A 21,483-nucleotide genomic window follows, 5' to 3' on the forward strand; every position below is an offset into this window, starting at 1 on the left:
ATTTCTACTCCTCTAGATGAACACATTAAATGTATCCCCAATAGAAGAAAATCTTGAAAGATTTAGAGAGGGACACAGAACTACTTATTCTGAAAAGAAAAATAAGTGAAAGAAGGATCATTTTTATTTCCTTGTCTTTCTTGCCTGTGCTCATTCTTTCTTACCCTGCCTGTATCATCTTTATTTCTTCTATTTGATTATCCAGATTCTATTCAATATCCAATATCTAAGCCTTCAGTGTTTAGGAAATAGAGTTTCAGAGATCACAAGTGGGCTTTTGCATTTTTTTGTTCACCTCAAAAAATTTAAATATTTCTGTTTTACTGTGATTTATCAATTGTCTTTTGCAGTATAACAAAGAACTGCCAAACTAAGTGTTTTGAAACACCAGTTAGCTGTTTTTCATATTAATTTTGGGAAACAGTTGTTTCTCAGTGAATTCAATGAATGGCTGCCCTTCTGGTTTTAGCCTAGATCCACTCATATAATTGCATATAGCTGAATTGCATATGGGTTGAAAATTCTAATAAGGATTCACTAATATGTTGGTCCTGACTATTGTCTAAAGCATCTTTATTCTCTTCCAGCAGGCTTCTTATCCTCCAGTAGGCAAGACTCTGTGACATTCTCAAGGCAATGTTCCAGTATGTTGAACATGGAATGTGCATGCACTCAAAGCTCCAAAACTTACACAAAGTGGTTTCTGCCATATTTTATTGGACAAAGCAAGTCAGAAAGCCAACTCAGATTCAAAGGGATAGAGAAATAGATTCTAACTGCGGATAGGAGGCATGCCAATGTCACCTTGCAAAGAGTTGCACACAACAGATTTGGAAGTATTTGTGGCCATTAAACAATCAACCTCAGGTGCTCCCCATACCTTGATATTGAGGATTTATGTCCAAATTCTCTTTGAATGGGGCTTTTTCTCAACTCCCGTTTTGAATGACCAGTCTTACAAGTTGTTGTCTCTATAGGCACCAAATCTTTATTTCCAGGTTTAGCATATTTAGAGTCATTAAAGTGCTGTTCTAAACAGAGGATTGTCCGATCTCATTTCATACTTTCTACTTGTTTCTTGATATCTGGAAGTGGAAGGGATGATAGAAAATTATTCTCATATTGTTTTTTAAAAAAATGCTCCCTTGGAGAAAGCTTACATAAAAAGGAAGAAAGACAAACAACCTAACTATACATCTCAGGAACCAGAAAAAGAAGAAAATCTAAACCTGCTGTTAGCAGAAGAAAGAAAATAATAAATAACAGAACTGAAATAAATAAAAAATGAATAGAAAAGACAGAAAAAATCAACAAAACTTAGAGTTTATTAAAAATATAAAACAATCTACAAACCCTTAGCTGGATTAACTAAGAAAAAAGAAAGATTTAAATAAAACCTGAAATGAAAAGGGAGGCACTATGACAGGCATCTCAGAAATAAAAAGGATCATAATGGACTATTATAAATAATTATTTATGAACAAATTGGATAAATAACTAGATGAAATGGATAAATTTCTAGAAACATACAACTTGCCAAGATTGAATGAAAAAGAAATAGAAAATCTCAATAAACCAATCTTAAAAATGAAGATTGAAGTAAAATAATTTCAAAAAAATTTCCAACAAAGAAATGCCCAGAATCAGATGGCTTTATTGGTGTATTCTAACAAACATTCAAAGAAGAATTAATTCCAATCCTCTTAAACTCTTCCAAAGAATAGGAATAGAAAGAATACTTTTAAATTAATTTTGTAAGACAAGCATTTTACTGATTCCAATGCCAGACAAAGATACTGCCAGAAAAGAATACTACAGGCCAATATATCTGATGAACATGGATGCAAAAATTTTCAGTAAAATACTAGCAAACTAATATGCAGATCTAAAACATCTACTACAGCTTCATTGACTATGCTAAAGCCTTTGACTGTGTGGATCACAACAAACTGTGGAAAATTCTTCAAGAGATGGGAATATCAGACCACCATACCTGCCTCCTGAGAAATCTATATTCAGGTCAAGAAGCAACAGTTAGAACCAGACATGGAACAATGGACTGGTTCCAAATTGGGAAAGGAGTACGTCAAAGCTCTATTTAACATACATGCAGAGTTCCTCAAATGAAATGCCAGGCTGAATGAGGCACAAGCTGGAATCAAGATTACTAGGAGAAATATCAACAGCCTCAGATATGCAGATGATACCATTTTAATGGCAGAAATCAAACAGGAACTAAAGAGCCTCTTGATAATGGTGAAAAAGGAGAGTAAAAAAGCTGGCTTAAAACTCAACTTTCAAAAAATGAAGATAATGGCCTCTGGTCCCATTACTTCATGGCAAATAGATGTGGAAAAAGTGGAAACAATGACAGATTTTATTTTCTTGGGCTCCAAAATTACAGTGGATGCTGACTATAGCTAGGAAATATAAAAAAGCTTGCTTCTTGGAAGGAAAGCTATGACCAGCCTAGACAACATATTAAAAAGCAGAGACATTACTTTGTTGACAAAGGTTCATATACTCAAAGCTATGATTTTTCCAGTAGTCATGTATGGATATGAGAGTTGGACCAAAAGAAGACTGAGCACCAAAGAATTGATGCTTTTGAACGGTAGTGCTGGAGAAGACTTTTGAGAGTCCCTTGGACTGAAAGGAGAGCAAGCCAATCAATCCTAAAGGAAATCTACCCTGAATATACATTGGCAGGACTGATGCTGAAGCTGAAGCTCCAATACTTTGGCTACCCAATGCAAAGAGCTGACTCACTGGAAAAGACCCTGATGCTGAAAAGGGTAAGGGCAAGAGGCAGTGGGGTGGTCCAGAGGATGAAATGGTTAGGTAACATCACTGACTCAATGGACGTGGGTTTAATCAAACTCAGGGAGATAGCGAAGGACAGGGAAGCCTGACATGCTCCAGCTTATGGGGTCACAAATAGCCGAACACAACTTAGTGCCTGAACAACAACAACAAAGAAATCCCTTTCAAAATTTAAATGGTAATTTCATGGAAATAGAAAAAGCAATTATAAAATTAGTGTGGAACCACAGAAGGTCCCAAACATTCAAAACAATCTTAAGAAAGAATAGAATTGAGGGTATCACACCTTCTTATTTCAAATTATAAACCACAAAGCTACTGTAATCAAAACAGGATGATATTTGTATGGATACATTTTGTGGTTGTTGTTAGTTGCTAAGTTGTGTTCAACTCTTTCACCATCCCATGGACTGTAGCCTGCCAGGCTCCTCTGTCCATGGGATTTCCCAGGCAAGAATACTAGGGTGAGTTTCCATTTCCTTCTCCCATATAGACCAGTAGAACAAAATATAGAGTCCAGAAATAAAGCAAAGCACACATAATCAACTAATTTTCAACAAGGGCATCAAGAATACATAATGGGGAAAGGATAATCTTTTTAATAAATGATATTGAGAAAACTGGATATCCAGATACAAAGATTGAAATTGGAACCGTATTTTACAATACACACAAAAATGGACTCAAACTGTATTAAAGGCAAATGTAAGTCTTGAAACTGTAAAACTCCTAGAAAAAAAAAATGTATGGTGAAAATCTCCTAGATACAAGTCTCACGATGATTTCTTGGATGTGACACCAAATGCTGTCTAGAACTTTTGCTTGCAATCCGTAGGAGTGATAGGAATAGTAAGTTTACTCCATTTGGATCAGCACCAAAAGTGCTAGCATGGTTTTAATGAATTATAAGAATACATAAGTCCTCATCAAGTAGTTCACAGCAGTCTGGGGATTGTATTCTGGTGACATGCTTTGTTTAAAAATATTTATATTATGGGTATCAAGAAATTCTTTTTCCCACATGATGCCTGTGTGTGCTGAAATTTAGTGACTATCTCAGTGAAAGGCTTCAAAGATGACTGTGACCTAGCAGGGATTCAGGGAACATATTTTTATTAAAAACAAATATTTATAATTAAAAACATAATTTACTAACATATTAATTATATATATATATGTATATATATATACACACACCTCAGAAAACTTATCATTAAAGGGGTCCTTTAAGCAATCATGCTTGTGCTCCATTGTGTCTGACTCTTTGTGACCCCATGGACTGTAGCTGGCCAGGCTCCTCTGTCCGTGGAATTTTCCAGTCAAGAATACTGGAGTGGGTTTCCATTTCCTTCTCCATGAGATCTTCCTGACCTAGGATCAGACCTGCATCTCTTGCATCTCCTGCATTGGCAGGTGAATTCTTTACCATTGCACTACCTGGGAAGCCCATCCTTTAGGCAATGTGCTCAGTACTCTGTAGTTCAGTCCAACTTTTTGTGACCCCATGGACTATAGCCCACCAGGCTCCTCCATAGAAATTTCCAGGCAAGAATACTGGAGTGGGTTGCCATTCCCTACTCCATTATGAAGCAATAAGTTAATCTAAAACACAGAATAGATTTTAATCTTATCAGTTATATGTTATGCAAAATACACTTGGTTAATTTCTAATCATGTCCTATTAAATCTGCACAATTATTGATCTTAGTTGTGAAAATCTAGAGATGATGATGCTTGTTGGCTTTATTAATTTGCATTATCAAGAAGCATTGTAAATTCCTTCTTATTTTGGAAAGTCACCACAGTTCTAAAATCTGATATTCACCCTTGTGGCTTTAAATGTTTATATCATTAGCACTTAAAGAATGCATCTGTCCCTTAGGGAGAGGGTTGTACGATCTAAGATCACAGAATCTGATGAAGAAAATAGAATTCTCAGTTTTCAGTGAGAGCCATAGATGTCACACACAAAAAGGATTACTTGTATTGGCTTGAATGACCCGTCCTCTTCCTATAGGCAGATCTATAAAGGAGCCACCATAATCAGAAGGTGTACTATTGAACAGGTTGTCAGAACTAGGAAAGTACATTAATTTGAATGTTTAATGGAACAACAGTTTTGTATGCTCAAACAAAGACTTTTTCCTACTATTTAGTAACTGTGAGAGTTTGGGTGCATCACTTTAACAATGTTTGGATTCTGCTCTAGAATTGGCAAGAGATTTAAAAAAAAGTGAGATATCAAGTATCTTAATACTCTTATTAAACAGTACAAATACTACAAGGGCTACAGTCAATCAATGGTACACTTTCATATGAACAATCAACTATCTATCAGTCATATCCTTCTAAACAGGTAACAAAAGGGGCGGAAAACTAAATCTGTCTGTCTGTCTGTCTGTCTATCTACATCCCTTTTTATTGTATCCAATGGTAGAGGAAGCAGAACTTTGAAGAAAGAAAACTGGGAGACATAAAAAGGAGAGCAAACTCCACCACTTCCACCCCACCACACATGCAACTCATTAAATGCACACAATTTGGCTTATGGAGATGGGGAAGAGATCCTTTGAAGAAATAGGAAAGAAACAAGATAATGCAGAGCCAGAGAACAAGAAAGAAAGGAAATTTCAAGAGGGAGGCAGCAATCATCAGAATTATATGTGGTAGAGAGGTTACATAGGGTATTGACCACAAAAAGACCCCTTGACCTTATAAGTCACATTTGAGAAAGGTGTTTGAGTGAATTGCAATGAGTACAACATAACTTTAGATAGTGAGAATGAGGTAGCTGGTCAAGAGCAGCCCACTTTATGGGGGCAGAAAAAAGAAGGAGGAAGTTGTTTCAATATAGCTTTGAGGCAGAAATCTTATTCTTTTCATGTAAATTCTTAAGCTTAAAGATTTAGAGAGATAGTGTAAAAATTATTTATTGAGCACATACTATGCATCTGACACTGTTTTTGGCACTAGAGACATAGCAATGAGAAAATGTGCAAAGATCATTGCTTCCTGTGATTTACACTCTAGTGGGAAGAGACAGGAAATAAAATAAGCAAAGTATGTCATTTGTTAGACGCTGATTTGTGCTTATAGAGGAGAAATATTCTCAAGGAACATTCAGTCTTTTGAGGAGGAGAAATACCTCTCCCTGTAAGGAAAAAGGTAAAAATGTCAAATGAAACCAGAGACTACTCTTTGGAGAGAACATTAGGAAAATAAAGTCATTTTTTACAAGAAAGTAGCCTTTTATCTACGCTTTTGTTTGTTCTTTTAGCGTGTGTTTGTCAGCATTTTACTGGGCACCTACCTCTGTCACTGTATTTATGCAGGAACTATGTTGGAAGACTCACTATTGATGTAAAATCTTGGTCCCTTAATTATGGATGGTGATCTAATTCAGTTACCAGGGTAGTACATTTTCCAATTATACATTCTATTGTCTCATTAGCTGTCATACGTCACTTCCATCTACCTATCAACTAGCGCATTTCACTTCATTATGTGCCCCCAGTCATCTTTAGTGACAACCGGCCTATCCTGAATTGTCACAACAAGCCCTGATTTCAAGTGGTGAACAATGTTCCAGTTGCATTTTCAAACAGGCTTATCTATGTGATTCAGCAAATCCACATAATAAAATTGATTTCATGCCCCTCTCCATATTTATATATGGTATATTCCTTTTAAGCATTGTTTTCAGAGTAACATCAAATTTTTCATGATGAGTGGGAGACTCTACATTTGTAGCCTCAAAATATAATGGCTCATATAGTTTCAATAGCTTGCCCAAAGTTGCCCAGCATATTAATGTCTTGATCAGAGTCTTGATAGATGAGTTTTCTAGAGTAGTTAGCAATTTCAGAACCATTAAGGTAGTTCTGGAAAGGATCTGTGAAAAAGGTCCCCGAAAGAGGAAAGACCACCAGAAAAAGCAGATTCATTCCGTATGAACTATATTCTGCCACAAGAGCTAAACTATCTTTTTCCTTCAGAATCCTGTTTGTTCCAAGATCCTAGTGTCATTTTCAGGCTTGGAGAGATACCAGTGTTCTCAACTGCATGAATCAAGTCCTTATGATTTACCATTTGAATCCATGAACTGAAATTGTGAAATGGTGCAAATTATCTCCTCCACATCTGAATTCTTGTATGCGATGTGTGAACATTGAGTCCTAGCTCCACCATTCTCCTTCTGACTCTGTGCTCTGCTAGATCTAGATGCTAAGATCCAGAAACCCCACAGCTTCCCTAACCTGAGACTTTGTCAAAGTTTCCTTCTCAGCTAAAGAATGTTGGTATTTGTCTCACTAGTCTTTTATGCTTCCAGCTCTTTCTTAGCGCAGACCTAGGCACTGCTGGAATTCCCCCTAACTGCCTGACATTTTTTAAAAGTCTTTCCCCACTCTTCCTTGGCCTGAAATATTCCAAAAGAACACTTCTAGAAGTTCCCAGTCAGAAAATGCCCCTCACTTATATAACCAGGAAAACTACCAATGCAATGCAGACAGTGGCCATTTTCAGGTTCTCTCATTCCTTTAGATTTTTTCAGTTGGGCTAATTTAATCCCCTCTCCCACACCAAACCCCTTCCCAAACTCCTGTTAACACACTTCTTAGTGATAGTAGGTAAAAGCATTAAATCCTAAAGGTTTCTGTTAAAGTTCTTCATTTTTCTTTTGCTAACAGGAGGAAGCTATGTGTTTCTGCTGGGTTTGCTAGTAATGGGATTTTCCCCCCTCTTTTCCTTAATACAGTTCTATAATTAATGCATGTTTCTTTGATTCTACATTTATATTTAACACATTTTAAAAGGTACAAAATGCCTTTTTAAAGATGCTTCTTCTTGTTCCCTCGTGATTAGTTGAGTACCGAGGAGCCATGTACAGATTAGAGAGGAACTCAAAGGAAGGAGGGGTAGGCTATTGACAGAGACTCCCCTGGAGCAGGAGCCCTTTGAAGGGGAAGTTCATGGACTTGGAAACTCTTGCACCACCTGCTGGTAATTTAGGAAAGCAATTAAATGCCAGACGTGGACTGACGCACTTGCTGTGGCATTTGGGAGCAACCACACTCTTTGGGTGTCATTTTATCATCAGAGTTTGGAGGGCTGACAGATGCTGAGCCTGTGCTTAAACTTATGGAAAACTTAGTTTTGGCATCTCACACCCCTGGAAAACTGGCTGATTTTGAAAAGAACCTTTTCTCCTCTTACCCTCAATTCACTCTAACAGAACCTCAGCGTGGCGAGGACTTCAGTCTCTTTGGATGCCTCTCTTCACTCCACTCCAACTCTGCCTCCTTGAGCAGGTTCCTAAGTGGCCTCTTTCTTCTCCAGCCCTTGTAGCTCTATCCCAAAGAATAATGTCTACTTTATCATTACTTGAAAGTACCCTGAGACATTTGATACTTGCAGAGACTTAGAGATCAGGGATTTCTGTGGTCCACAAATCATGGAAGGGGAAGGTCTAGAGAAAGCAAGGATCAGTGCAAGATAGAAGAGGAGCTTTTCTTCGTGTATCCAGGATACCCTGAGCGGCACCACTCCTGGGCTTAGTGAACATCCAGCCATCATTGCACAGATAAGGAAGCCACCAGAAGCCACTTAGCATGTGATTGCCACTCAGGGCAAACTGACCGTTATTCAGTAACTCTGAGACTTAAAGGATCTAGGTGATTTCTGCAGCTATAGTCCTCAAACCTTATAGTACATAAAAACCACCTGGGGAGCTTGTTAAATAGTTAGATACTCAGGCTTTGTCCCAGAGATCCAGATTTAATAAGTCTGAGTAGGACTCTGGAATTTACACTTCTAACAAGGCCTCCCAATGGTTCCGATGCTCAGACCACAGTTTTAGAAACACTGACAGCAGCCCATAGAGTAAGAATTCTCTCATTGCTTCCACTTCAAAAAGTATTTCTCCTATTATATCTTCTGTTCTTTTGTCTCATCCTTTTCGTTGTGGCTGTTTTTTTGTGAGAAAAGCAGGATTAGTATTAGAAAATTAGGGAATTTGGAAGAATAAAAAGAAAAATTAAATAGCATAATTGGAACTGATACCCAGAGATAACTCATGTTAAACTATTAGCCTTGGTTGTGTATTCTTCCAGAAATTCTGTATACATACACATTATATATATATATATATATATATATACACACACATATACATATGTATATATATATGTATATGAGAAGGGAATGGCAACCCACTCCAGTCTTCTTGCCTGTAAAATTCCATGGACAGAGGAACCCAGAGGGCTACAGACTATGGGGTCCTAAAAGAGTTGGACTGGAGGAGGAAATGGCAACCCACTCCAGTATTCATGCCTGGAGAATCCCATGGACTACAGTATATGGGGTCACACGAGTCGGGCACAACTGAGCGACTAAGCACAGCACATATATATATATGCACACACATATATAATTTATAGGTTGTTTTGTTCACTTATCAATACATCATCATACATCAATACATTTGCATGTTGGCAGATCCATACCATCTTCATTATCATTTTAATGGCTATTCCATTAGCCATATGTATGACTATTTAGTCAGTGCTTTAGTGATGAATGTTTAGCTTTTCCCAAAGACTTCTACCCTTATAAACAATCTTGATGAACATTCCTGTGTATATGCTTATTTGTTCAATTTTTCATTAGTACAAATTTCTAGTGGTGGAATTGTCAAGTTAAAGTGTAATAGATTTTAAAGCTTTTGATAAGTTGAAAAATGTCCCCCCAAAAATGTTTCTTGATTTGCCCTCTCAGTAGCACGTTATACGAGTGAGGAGACATACTCTTGCCAACCCAGATACTATAATTAGAAAACTATTACCCATATGTTCTGATATAAAAATATTTTATTTTTTAATTGTGCATTTATTTGACTCATAGAGATGATGAACATTTTTAACTATATGCTGTGCATTTATTTGACTCATAGAGAAGATGAACTTTTTTAACTATATGCTTGCCATTTGAAGTTTCTGTTTTAGAAATTGCTTATGCCCACTGTATTCTTGTAACGTTTGTCTTATTCTTATTAACTAGGAAGAACTGTTCACATATTAAGTGTATTAACTCTTTATGGCTATGTATTTCAAATACATTTCTTGAAACATTGTGTTTATGATTTTTAACTATTAATAATTTGGTTTGTTGTTATACAGATAATGATTTTTATGAGGTAAAAATATATTTTATTTTGGAATTTGTGTTCAACTTCACATGTGGAAAGACTTCTACTTCAAAATTATATTAATACTGACTTAAATTTTCTTCCAGTATATATTTATAGCTTATTTTTATGCATAGATCTTTAATCCATCTTTGATCTAAAGGTTAATTTTATTTTCCAAATTGTCAGTCTGTTGTCCTAACAGCTGTCAATCAATCCCCTTATTTTTATGAGAGAAAAGTTCTGAACAGCAATCTGAATATATACATGCATGATCTGGGAGAAACAGAACAAAATATCTCTTTAGACGGTGCTTCCTTACACGAGCTCATGGAAAGCTTTCTCTTGCAACTGCTTTTGAGACTTGCTAAGGTATATGACTTCTAGAAGAAGCTACCAGCCATCCCTTCCCACTATCTGCAGGTCAGTAGGTTTCCAAAGGCTGTTGTATCTCACATCAATCGACACGCAAAGAAGCAGATAACAAAAGCAACCCAGTATGGTTTAATGCCAAGATTTCGTTTGTAGACTTCAATGCCCTTCCATTCCCTCCCAGTATTTTCCACACTCCTCAACTGCAACGAGAGTGAAGTGAGCACATTGTGAGAGCAGACGTGCGTTTTGACCCTGGCTTTGTCACAGTATGACCACTCGTCTCTCTGAATCCTTTGTAAAATGGGTAGGTGTGTGCGTGAGTCTGCTTGGGCTGCCATAACAAGATATCATAGACTGGGTGGCTTAAACAACAGAAGTGTATCTTCCCACAGTTCTGGAGAATAGAAGTTCGAGATCAAGGTACCAGCAGGTTTGGTTTCTGCGGACGTCTGTCTTCCTGGCTTGCAGAAAACCAGCTTCTTGTTATATCCTCCTCGGGCGTTTCCCCTGAGATTGTGCCCAGAATGATTTCTGGTGTCTCTTCCTCTTCTTAAGATACTCACACCCAGTATCTCATTTGTCACTTAGTCAAGAAGCTAGGAGAATCTTGTTCTAGACATGCTGACACTGAGGCGCACACAGATGTTAGGCCACTTGCTAAAGCCCACACAGAAGTTGAGCTGTGGAACAAGGACTAGAATAATGTACAGGATTCCTGGGATTCCAGCAAAGGCTCTTGTCCTCTTGGATTGGATTTCCACCCTTATGGCCTCCTTAACCTTATCTTCCCCCTTAAAGGCCTTATCTCTGAAGACAGTCACATTGGAGCTAAGGCTTCAGTTTCTAATTTTGGGGAGGTTACGATTCAGTCCATAACAGTATAGATAACTAGACCTCAGATAGATGTAAACATTTTGAAAACACTTTTCAAATAAGTGTCAGAGGCTTCAGGAGAAGGAGTCTAAAATACAAATTGCATTTCCATTGAAAACAGTCTGTTTTCAGTATGTCAAATATGGCCAGGGCTGTGCTAGAAGCCACCACGTGTTCAAAAGATGTGTAAAGCACAGTCTGGACCCTTCAACCGCTTAGTCTCTCAATGTGGGAGGTGACCCAGCTTTGAAACAATGAGAGAATAGCCCAAAGCCCACTCTGATGAAGGGCAAGATGAGGCTTCAAATAATCACCTGCAAGATACAAGATGCATCTTTAGGGCTCAAATACTGAAGGTGTGATGAGACTTTGGTCCTACCCTCAGGACTTCCAACATTCAGAGGCAAAGCAGAAAGATGCATTGCATTTCCTCTGAGAAAATGCCCTTGTTTTGAGTGTTGGCTTCTTCTATTTGGAGGCTGGTAGCCCCTGACCTGAGCTGATGGAATCAAACTCCAGTCGATGCCCAGACAGAGAGGTCTGGCAGAGCACCCCCCAGCACACTTAACATAGCAGCTCAGGGAAGGTTTTCTCTGTAGATTTCGGGAGTCATTGGTATTGGGACCAATAAAAGAAATAGCATCAGGTCTTTCTTTTTGGCAGATCAATGTTATTTTAGAAAATATCAGTCTGTGCCAAGAGGGCAGGTTCCTGGTTGTCTGCATCAGTCAGTCTAACCCGGCCTCTCATTTTTCAGAGAAGGAAGAAGGTGAATTTATGGAGACAAGTGTCAGCCTCTTTAAAGACAAGCAGTGGCATTAGTGATCTAAAAGCAGATAATTCCAAACTTGGAACCGGTGAGAAGCCAGGAAAATATAGCAGGGGCAGGAGTGAGGCTCACCAGGGCTGCGGGTGCTGTGAATGAGGAGGGCCCCCCACCAAGGCGAACAGAGTAAATCTTTCCCCTTACCTCATGACATCCCTTTCCTTCTTCCTGCTCCCTCACCCCTTCCTTTATAAAGCAGGTTGCTAAATACCTTGGTTGTAAGCCCCACAAGTGGAGCTACCTGAAGTGGTTTAACCCACTGCAAGTGTTGTACCAATCACTCAACAATTCCCACGGCTGCTTTTGTAAGAAGCCTCTCTCTTAAGCCTCTGGTTTAAGAATTTAGAGTAATCATGTAAAAATGATACCCCTGTGCTCCATGATCCGCTGAATCTCGCTAATGCCGGATCCCAGAAGAGGGCTTATTAATGGTGAGACGCAGTGCCTCTCTCTCAGCTCGTGTTTCGCAAGGATATCTCTTATGGATTCAGCTGTAAACCTCACTGCTGATAACGGGAGTGTAATGAACCTCCCTGCTCCAGGAAAATGAAATCTAGGGCTGATGGAGAAGTTACCTTCTGTACCTCCTGGCACTGGGGCAGGTGTACTTTCTGGCTGTGGGAATGAAGGTGCAGGACCACTTCCTCAGACATCTCAGTATTTTCTCATGCAGGGTGAAAGAGGCTGCATTTAAAGATCACTCTTTGGGACTGGAGAAGTGCTGTGATTTCTTAAATACTTCCATAGCAACTGTTTTTGTCAGTTATCTAGTGCTACCAAGAGGGAGGAGACATCATTTCTGTGTAATTTCAATAAAAATAAAGAAGGCCATGGCATCACTGACTCAATGGACATGAGTTTGAGTAAACTCCAGGAGTTGGTGATGGACAGGGAGGCCTGGCGTGTTGCAGTCCATGGGGTCGCAAAGAGTCAGACACGACTTAGTGATTGAACTAAACTGAACTGACCTGGAATGACCTCATCCAGAGGGATGCCATGAACTAGATAATTCTAGAATATTTGGGGGCTCAGGAATTCTCCCACTTTGTTCTGACAGTGACCACGTGGAAGCTGTTTTCTGTAATAAAATCTGTTGGGGGGAGTGGCACAGTGTAAGATGTAACAGTTGCCCATCTGGGCTCCGTCATTCATAGTTTTTCCCCATCCAAAGTCAACAAGAGAAATGACAGCTTCTATCTTTAGATGAGGAACACTTTCTAGAACCCAGATGTAAGACTGGATGGCACACACTATGATAGAGCCCGTTTTTGAGCTAGAATTTCACACTTGAAACAGCTTGACTCTGTACCTACCAAGCTTTGTGTGTGTGTGTGCACTTTGTCACTCAGTCGTGTCCGACTCTGCAATCCCCTGGACTGTAGCCTGCCAGGCACCTCTGTCCATGGGAATTCTCCAGGCAAGAATATTGGAGTGGGTTGCTATGCCCTTCTCCAGGGGATCTTCCCAACCCAGGGATCAAACCCAGGTCTCCCACATTGCAGGTGGATTCTTTACCGTCTGAGCCACCAGGGAAGCCTGTATCAAGCTTTATCCTGTCCCAAATACTCACACCCGTTTGTCATTTAAGCAGTCAATCAAGAGGCTAGGAGAATCATGTTCTAAAGACGTTGACCTTAAGGCACACACAGATGTTAGGCCATTTGCTAAAGCCCACACGGAAGTTGAGCCATGGAACAAAGACTAGAATAATGTATGGGATTCCTGGGCTTCCGGCAAAGGCTGCTTTCAAACATGCCACTTCTCTTAAACTAAGGGTTCCCTTATTAGCTTATGCATTGAAACTGAAAGAAAAAATTGGCTCCCTGAAGAGATTAATGATTTTAACTAGACAGTTCCCAAGAAAAGCATTTTTCTCTGATTTTCTTAATAGTGCAGGGTGACAGGTGAAACTTCAATCACTTGTCCCAAGTGCCCAAGCAGACGTCCTGGGCTGAAACATTGTTTATGCCTTCTCGCAGGAAGTATAGCCCAAGCTGTAGTTACTTTGAGGTACAATCAAAGTTTTACTTCTGGAAACAATACTTCCAGGTAATTGGAAGAATGTTTCGTTATCTCACAAACCATGTTTCGACAACTGCAATCAAATCCTTAGAATAGGTGCCCTGTCTTGTAGTATGAGGAAGACAAACCCTGGAGAACTGAAATCTCAGTTCTGAAGGAACAGCCAGGACCCTTAATTTTCAAACCAGCGTCCCTGCTGGTGTGACTTCCCTAGAATGACATACACATATATATTTACATAAACACATGCAGATAACACCAGTTGGCACTTTGCCATTAAAATGACTCTTTCAGTGGGTCCCTTTAGATAACCAACCCTGCCTCATTTGAACAGATACTGCCATTTTAAATTTACTTTTCGCTTCCACACATGTGTGCTAAGTCACTTCAGTCATGTTTGACTCTTAGCGACTGCATGGACTGTAACCCACCAGGCTTCTCTGTCCATGGGATTCTCCAGGCAAGAGTACTAGAGTAGGTTGCCATTTCCTCCTCTATTAATTTTCACTTACTTAACCTTAAAAAAAAAAAGCACCTCATTTTACTCACTGTCTATTGAATAAAGGATTAGTATTATTTTCCTTCCTCCAGTGAACTTCCTTGCACTTCAACGTCAGTAGATTGTAGGCCTTTGTGTTTCTTTGCCAAGATGTCACTGTTGCACAAATCACAGGTCTTAATGCTGCCCAATTCATGCAGTGATAACTTTTTATTCAGAATTGCTTGAGGTCATCTCAATGGGAGGACTGGGCAGGAATGAGAATTTACCCCCAACTTGAATTAAAATAACTTCCAAGCACTTCCTAGAGCAGGAACAAAGATGAAAGGGACCCCAAATTATGGGAGTGTTTGAAATCAGAAGAAAAGGGTGTCCTTTGAAATAGACTCAGCCACATTTGTTTGCCTTTAAGTCAGATCACCTTAACCAAGGACATTGGGTGGCAGGAACAAATGGTTAATGATTATGGAAGGAATCTGGCCAATTGGCTTTTCTTCCTTTCTCTTTCTTTTACTCATCTTTTTATACTATTATTTTTTTTTTAACTTTGGCTAGAATGCCCAGTAGGAGTGCAGACTGGAAGATTGGCTGTCTTTTGAACTGGAGACATCACAGGAAACTGGGGAGGCTCCAAATTGCTAACCTGAGGCCGGAGCAAAACTTTTTTTCGTTGAAGGGACTGCGTTTTTTTTTTTTTTTTTTTCTTCCTCCCCTTCATCGAATGGCAACCCAAGTCCTGATGGATTGCAACTGTCTTTGTTCCTGCAGCCAAGCCTTATATCTGGCTCACACTCTGCCATGCTCATAACCTCACACTAGAAAGGAGATTACAAAGAGGGGCAAACACCCTAGAGGGCTCCCCTTTATCAGAACCTTCCCTGTCAGTTGGGCTCCTCATTTCCCGAGCCCTCGTGTGATTATTAGTGTACTGACGGAATAAAAATAACCTCATATTCCTACATGAATCATAAATAAAACTCTTTTATTTCATCAAAGAGGTTGGCAGGTTTATAGTCCTTGCAATGCAGGCACGATGTGAATGACATACCTTTAATTTTGCTGACAAGCTCATTGGGGTTCGAATGAAAAAAAAAGAAGAGTGAAAAGTGGGTGACTTCGGAAATGGTTGTGGGGGAGCTTTTTGGTGAGGATAAATATTTCACCTTGCCACTGTAATCAGGGAACCAACTGATCTTGGTAATGAACTCTTCAATTACAGCACACTTCTGACTCTTCAAAACTGCCTACGCCAACAATACCACAGTGATTATTGTTGGTGTTACAGACAGAAGCAACCTGAAGAGCAAGAAAGAAGGGGGAGAGAAGGGAAAGAAAAGAAGTGGTGTGGTGGGAAATGAAATCCACTGAAAGTTAACATAACTGGATCACTAAATTAGAAAAAGCTGTGGATCTGGCAATAGAAAAAGCATATTTCCCAGCCCCCATTCCTCTCCCTATCCAAACTATCTGCTGATTCCACAAATGCTCCACTTTTTTATTAATCTAGGCTTGAGCTCTCAAAATCAGAGACCCCCAATAATGAGAACCTCCATAGTTTGTATACCCGTTTGCCTTTGATTTCTCTGAAGCTTGCCATATAATGTTGTGAAGTCCCTCCTTTTAAAGGATGTGAAAAGAAGCACCCATAGCAATGTTCTTGGTGCTGACTTTCCTACAGGTAAATTTCCTGCTTTTTACTTACAGAGAATCAAAGAAAGAAGCACTAGACACTGGGTCCCTAAGTTATTGACCTCCAATTTTTCCAAAGCCTCAACAAAGCTTTGGAGATCAGAGTTTTAAGTAGTACGGAAACAAGAGGGGGAAAATGGAAGATTTTTAAAGTTGATTACTGGAAAAGGAAGGAGGCTTCACTTTAGGGTAAGTTCTATTTGGTGAGTCAGTCTGGTAGACTGAGAACTCAACCTTAAAGGATGTGCTTTTACATGGGCTTGCTTTGGGGCTCCCAATTTAGCTTGGGATGTGTTTTACTTCACACTCTAAAATTTCCTCCATTATATGAGAAATTTTAGCAAGACTAATAGTTGCTGCCTCTGATCTGCAGGCTTCTTCCTATGAAAAATAGGTCAAACTTTGCAAGGCATGAGGCTTTCTTTAAGGCAGCTAAACAAGACAGAAGAGCTGAAGGGGACTAAGAAAGGAAGTATGATTTTTCTCTCCTCAACTGAACTACAACCTCACTGAGGACAAGAGCTATGTTTTATGCTAATTATATACCTTCCACAGAGCCTAAAATGCTGTATGTCTTGGTTTTCTAGGTAACATAAGACATAGGACAATGATCACTCAAGTAGCCACTGAAGACCAAGGGATTCTCTTCTACAAAGTTCTTAGACTCAAACTCATGCATCCAGTCAATCCCCAAGTCCCCAGTTTATTCTGAGGTGACTTGCTATTTCATGGATCCGCTGGGGTTAAAATTTTTGTGGTAACACAAAACTTATCTTAACAATTTTTCAGTGTAAATTTCAGTGGTATTAAGTACATTTACAATTTGTACTATCATCACCACCATCCATCTCCAAAACTCTTTTCATCTTGTAAAACTGAAATTCCCTGTTTATTAAATAATAACTTTCCATTCCCTCCTCCTGCCAACCACTGGCAACCATCATTCTACTTTCTATGCCTTTTATTTTGGCTACTTTAAGACCTCATATAAGAGTGGAAACATGCAAATTTGTCTTTTTTGTGACTAGCTTATTTCACTTAGCAGGTCTGTAAATTTCTTTCATGTTGAAGCATATGTCAGAATTCCCTTCCTTTTATAAGACTGAATAATATTCAACTACATATGCATAAAACAATTTGCTTATCCTTTCTTCCATTGATGGACACTTTGATTGCTTCCACATCTTAGCTATTATTAATGCTGCTATGAACATGTGCGTACAAATATCTATTCAAGGCCCTACTTACAATTCTGTGGGGTGCAGACCCAGAAGCAGAATTGCTCGTTCACATGGTAATTTTATTTTTAATTTTTTGAGGAACTGCTATACTTTTTTTTTTCCCCACAGCAACTGCACCATTTTACAATCCTACCAACAGTGTTCAAGGGTTCTAATTTTTTCACATCCTAGTCAACACATGTTTTGTTTTTCTATTTTTTTGATAGTAACCATATGAATGTGATTTGGTATCTCTGTGTTTTGTTTTGTTTTTTTTACTTTTTTCTTTCAACTTTTTTTTTTCCATTTATTTTTATTAGTTGGAGGCTAATTACTTTACAATATTGTATTGGTTTTTGCCATACATTTACATGAATCAGCCATGGATTTACATGTGTTCCCCATCCTGATCCCCGCTCCCACCTCCCTCCCCATCCCATCCCTCTGGGTCATCCCAGTGCACCAGGCCCGAGCACTTGTCTCATGCATCCAACCTGGACTGGCGATCTGTTTCACACTTGATAATATACATGTTTCAATGCTGTTCTCTCAGATCATCCCACCCTCGCCTTCTCCCATAAAGTCCAAAGTCTGTTCTGTGTTTTTTTTTAAGATTGTTTTGATGTGGACCATTTTCAAAGTCTTTATTGAATTTATTATAGTATACAATATTGCTTCTTTTTTATGTTTTGGCCTCAGGGAATGTGGGATCTTAGCTCCCTGACCAGGGATCAAACCTGTGCCCCCTGCATTGGAGGGTTAAGATTTAACTACTGAACTGCCAGGGAAGTAGTTTTGATTTGCATTTCCTAATGATCAGTTAGGTTGAGAATCTTTTCATGTGCTTATTAGTGATTTATATATCTTCTTTGGAGAAATGTCTTTGAGTGCTTTGCTCATTTAAGAACTGGGCTGTTTTTTGTTATTGAGTTTTAGGGATTCTCTTTATATTCTGGATATTACTCTTCATCTGACATATGGTTTGCAAAATTTTCCTCCACTCTGTGGATTTAATTCTTATTCTCCTGATAGTGTTTTGACACACAAAATTTTAAAAATTTCAAGGAATTCAGTTTGTCTGTTCTTCTGTTGCTTGTGCTTTTCATATCATATGCAAGAAATAATTGCCAAAACCAATGATGTCATGAAATGTTGCCGTGTATTTATATCTAAGACTTTTATAGATTTTTGGTCTTACACTTTAGTTTCTGACCCATTTTGAGTTAATTTTTTATGAGGTATTAGATAAGGATCCAAGTTCATTCCTTTTCACGTGGATATTGAGTTTTCCCAGCACATAGATGTTGAAAACTATTTTTTCCCCACTTACTGGTCTTGTAACCCTTAGATCCCTTGATTTTTAAGACAACTTATGTAGACTTCCCTGGTGGCTCAGATGGTAAAGTGTCTGCCTACAATGCAGGAGACCCAGATCCAATCCCTGGGTTGGGAAGATCTCCTGGAAAAGGAAATGGCAACCCACTCCAGTATTCTTGCCTGGAAAATTCCATGGACGAAGGAACCTGGTAGGCTACAGTCCATGGGGTCACAAAGAGTCAGACATGACTGAGCGGCTTCACTTTCACTTTCATGTATACTTGTAAGTCTGAAAAAGTTCATATTAGGAAGGTGCTATTTTGCCAGTATTATAGATGAGAACACTATGGCTGAAAGAGGTTAAATATCATGCCAAAGATGACACAGAAGAGTGTCTCTGAATCAGCCTCACAATTTTCAAAAACAAAAAAGTTCATCTTGAAGACAAATGATGATTGAGAGGTCTATTCTACACATCTATAAGGAGATATTAATTGTACTTCTAGGCAAGAAGTTGCATGGTAGCCCATAGGTGGAAAATACATCTGTAGTTAACAATTTCAATGAACTACTCATTCTTCTAGCTGGACACAGAGGTGCTTACACTGTGGCCAAAAAAACCTGACCTGTGATAGAATTTCAGGACCTGTTACAGCTTCCATGGGCTCATGCACGAGACTCCCAGGCTGTGTGAGAAAGCATCAGATGGACTCCAAGAAACTATGCCAATACACAGACCACATGGGAAACAGGGTGTTCTAACAAACTACCCTGAGAGTGGAAAAAGAAGTAATTGGAACATTAAGGCTTTCTTCCAGAACACAAGTGTTTCATCAGGGCCTGCTCTTCCTAGCACATTTATGACCATGAAAAGAATAAAACATTAACTTAAAAATATCATCTAACTTCACATGCAAAGCCATATGTGTGTGTGTGTGTGTGTGTGTGTGTGTGTATTTGTGTTGCTATGAAAACAAAATCCATATAGCATAAGGGCACAATGAAGAAGAATTAGGGATGGAGACTAAAATAGGGACCCAAAGGATTAACGTAAAGCAGATTGTCCTTTGACAGCGACACATATTCAGAATATCTGAGTACTTTATTATTCACCAGGAAGTGTACTCCATGCTTCATGTGTATAATTACCACTACCACTTACAACACCTCTATGAGAAGTCCCACCCACTTCCATGATACTATTTCTTCTCTTATGTTAAACTGGGCAGCTAGAGAAAAGGTCCTCACTGACCTGAGTTGCTCCTAGCTTGCAGAATCAGACTGAACCCCTGGCCTGTCCTAAACATGCCCAGGGATCAAACACTGGTCCTCTGAAATAAGCAGACCACTTCATATTGTGGTTGATTCAATAGCAATTTACAAGTGTTTTTCTGAAGGACCTGGGATTAAGACTTCGCTTTCCTCTCTTGATTTCTTCTTTTGAACCCCAACTTTGACTGCCTTGGTCTACTGAATCTGATCCTGTCTGTATTTACACTCTGAAGCCTGTGAAGCAGAGTATGGCACCCATTAGATCGAGGCAATTAATGAATGCTGTGCTGATTCAAATTGGTTAATTCCATGTCTCCTGACATTGATATTAACTGTCCTCTGTGGGTAACACACTTCAATCATGCTTTGTGCTCTGGTTTCAGCTTCTGTTTTACCCCCCATGTTAAAATGCTGGTGTCCAGGTTTTTTACCTGGCTCTTGATATAATAAACCATTTCTAAATCATGATATCCAGACAAGTGCCATCTGACAGCCTAGTCCTTGAATCTTGCCTATAATCAACCACTTTCCCTCTCTATAGAACCTTACTCTTCTCCTTTAGTTAAGAGTTCACACCAGAATATAAATGTTTGTTGAGGGGTTGTTGATGAGCATAGTCTCCCTGTTGTTCAATGCAAGAGTCTCTTCTTTAAAAGCTTATACACACTCTGAAAATATTGTTTTTATGCATAAAATGAATATACTGAGAAATGTGTCTCTATTTGAGAGAGAAAGAAAGAAAAAGAAATGGGAAGGATGAGAAAAAAATTGATGAAACCATAGAGAAAGACAAAATCAGCTCTATTGAATTCTAGATTGCCATCTTGTCAAGATTTTTGCAAGATTCCTCTGCCACTCTTTCAATTTTCATTACTTTCTATTTTCTATGAAATAAGCATAGAAACAGGTTCTAATTTTACCAGAGGCTTCTCATCAAATCAGACTTTTTATTCTCCCTAGGTTGTCCTAGTCACAAAACGTCTCTTTTCAAAGCCTGCATAATATTAGCTAACTCTAGTGGTGTATAGCTTCATGCACCCACAGTGAAGATGCAAATATTATTCTTTAACCTAACTCTAGTTATCTTTCCTCGAAGAGACTGATATTCTTAGTAGCCAAAATCTTCACAGAACCTCTGAGTTTTACAAAAAATTTCCTTAATCACTGGCTATGCAGATACCAACTTTTTGAACACAAAGCAAGTCATATCTCTCCTCAGTGTTTTGAGGAACCTCAGATGCTTGATGCTCCTATTTCTGATCTGGTATAATGAAGAATTTTCTACATATGAAGGAGATTTGTCTCAAGATGGATTTTCCTCTCTCTCTGGCACAATGACAATATAACTGGTCACCATTTCTCATTGGGGCCACTTGGGATGGCC

Source organism: Cervus elaphus, chromosome 11 (assembly GCF_910594005.1).
Source record: "Cervus elaphus chromosome 11, mCerEla1.1, whole genome shotgun sequence".
NCBI lineage: Eukaryota > Metazoa > Chordata > Mammalia > Artiodactyla > Cervidae > Cervus > Cervus elaphus.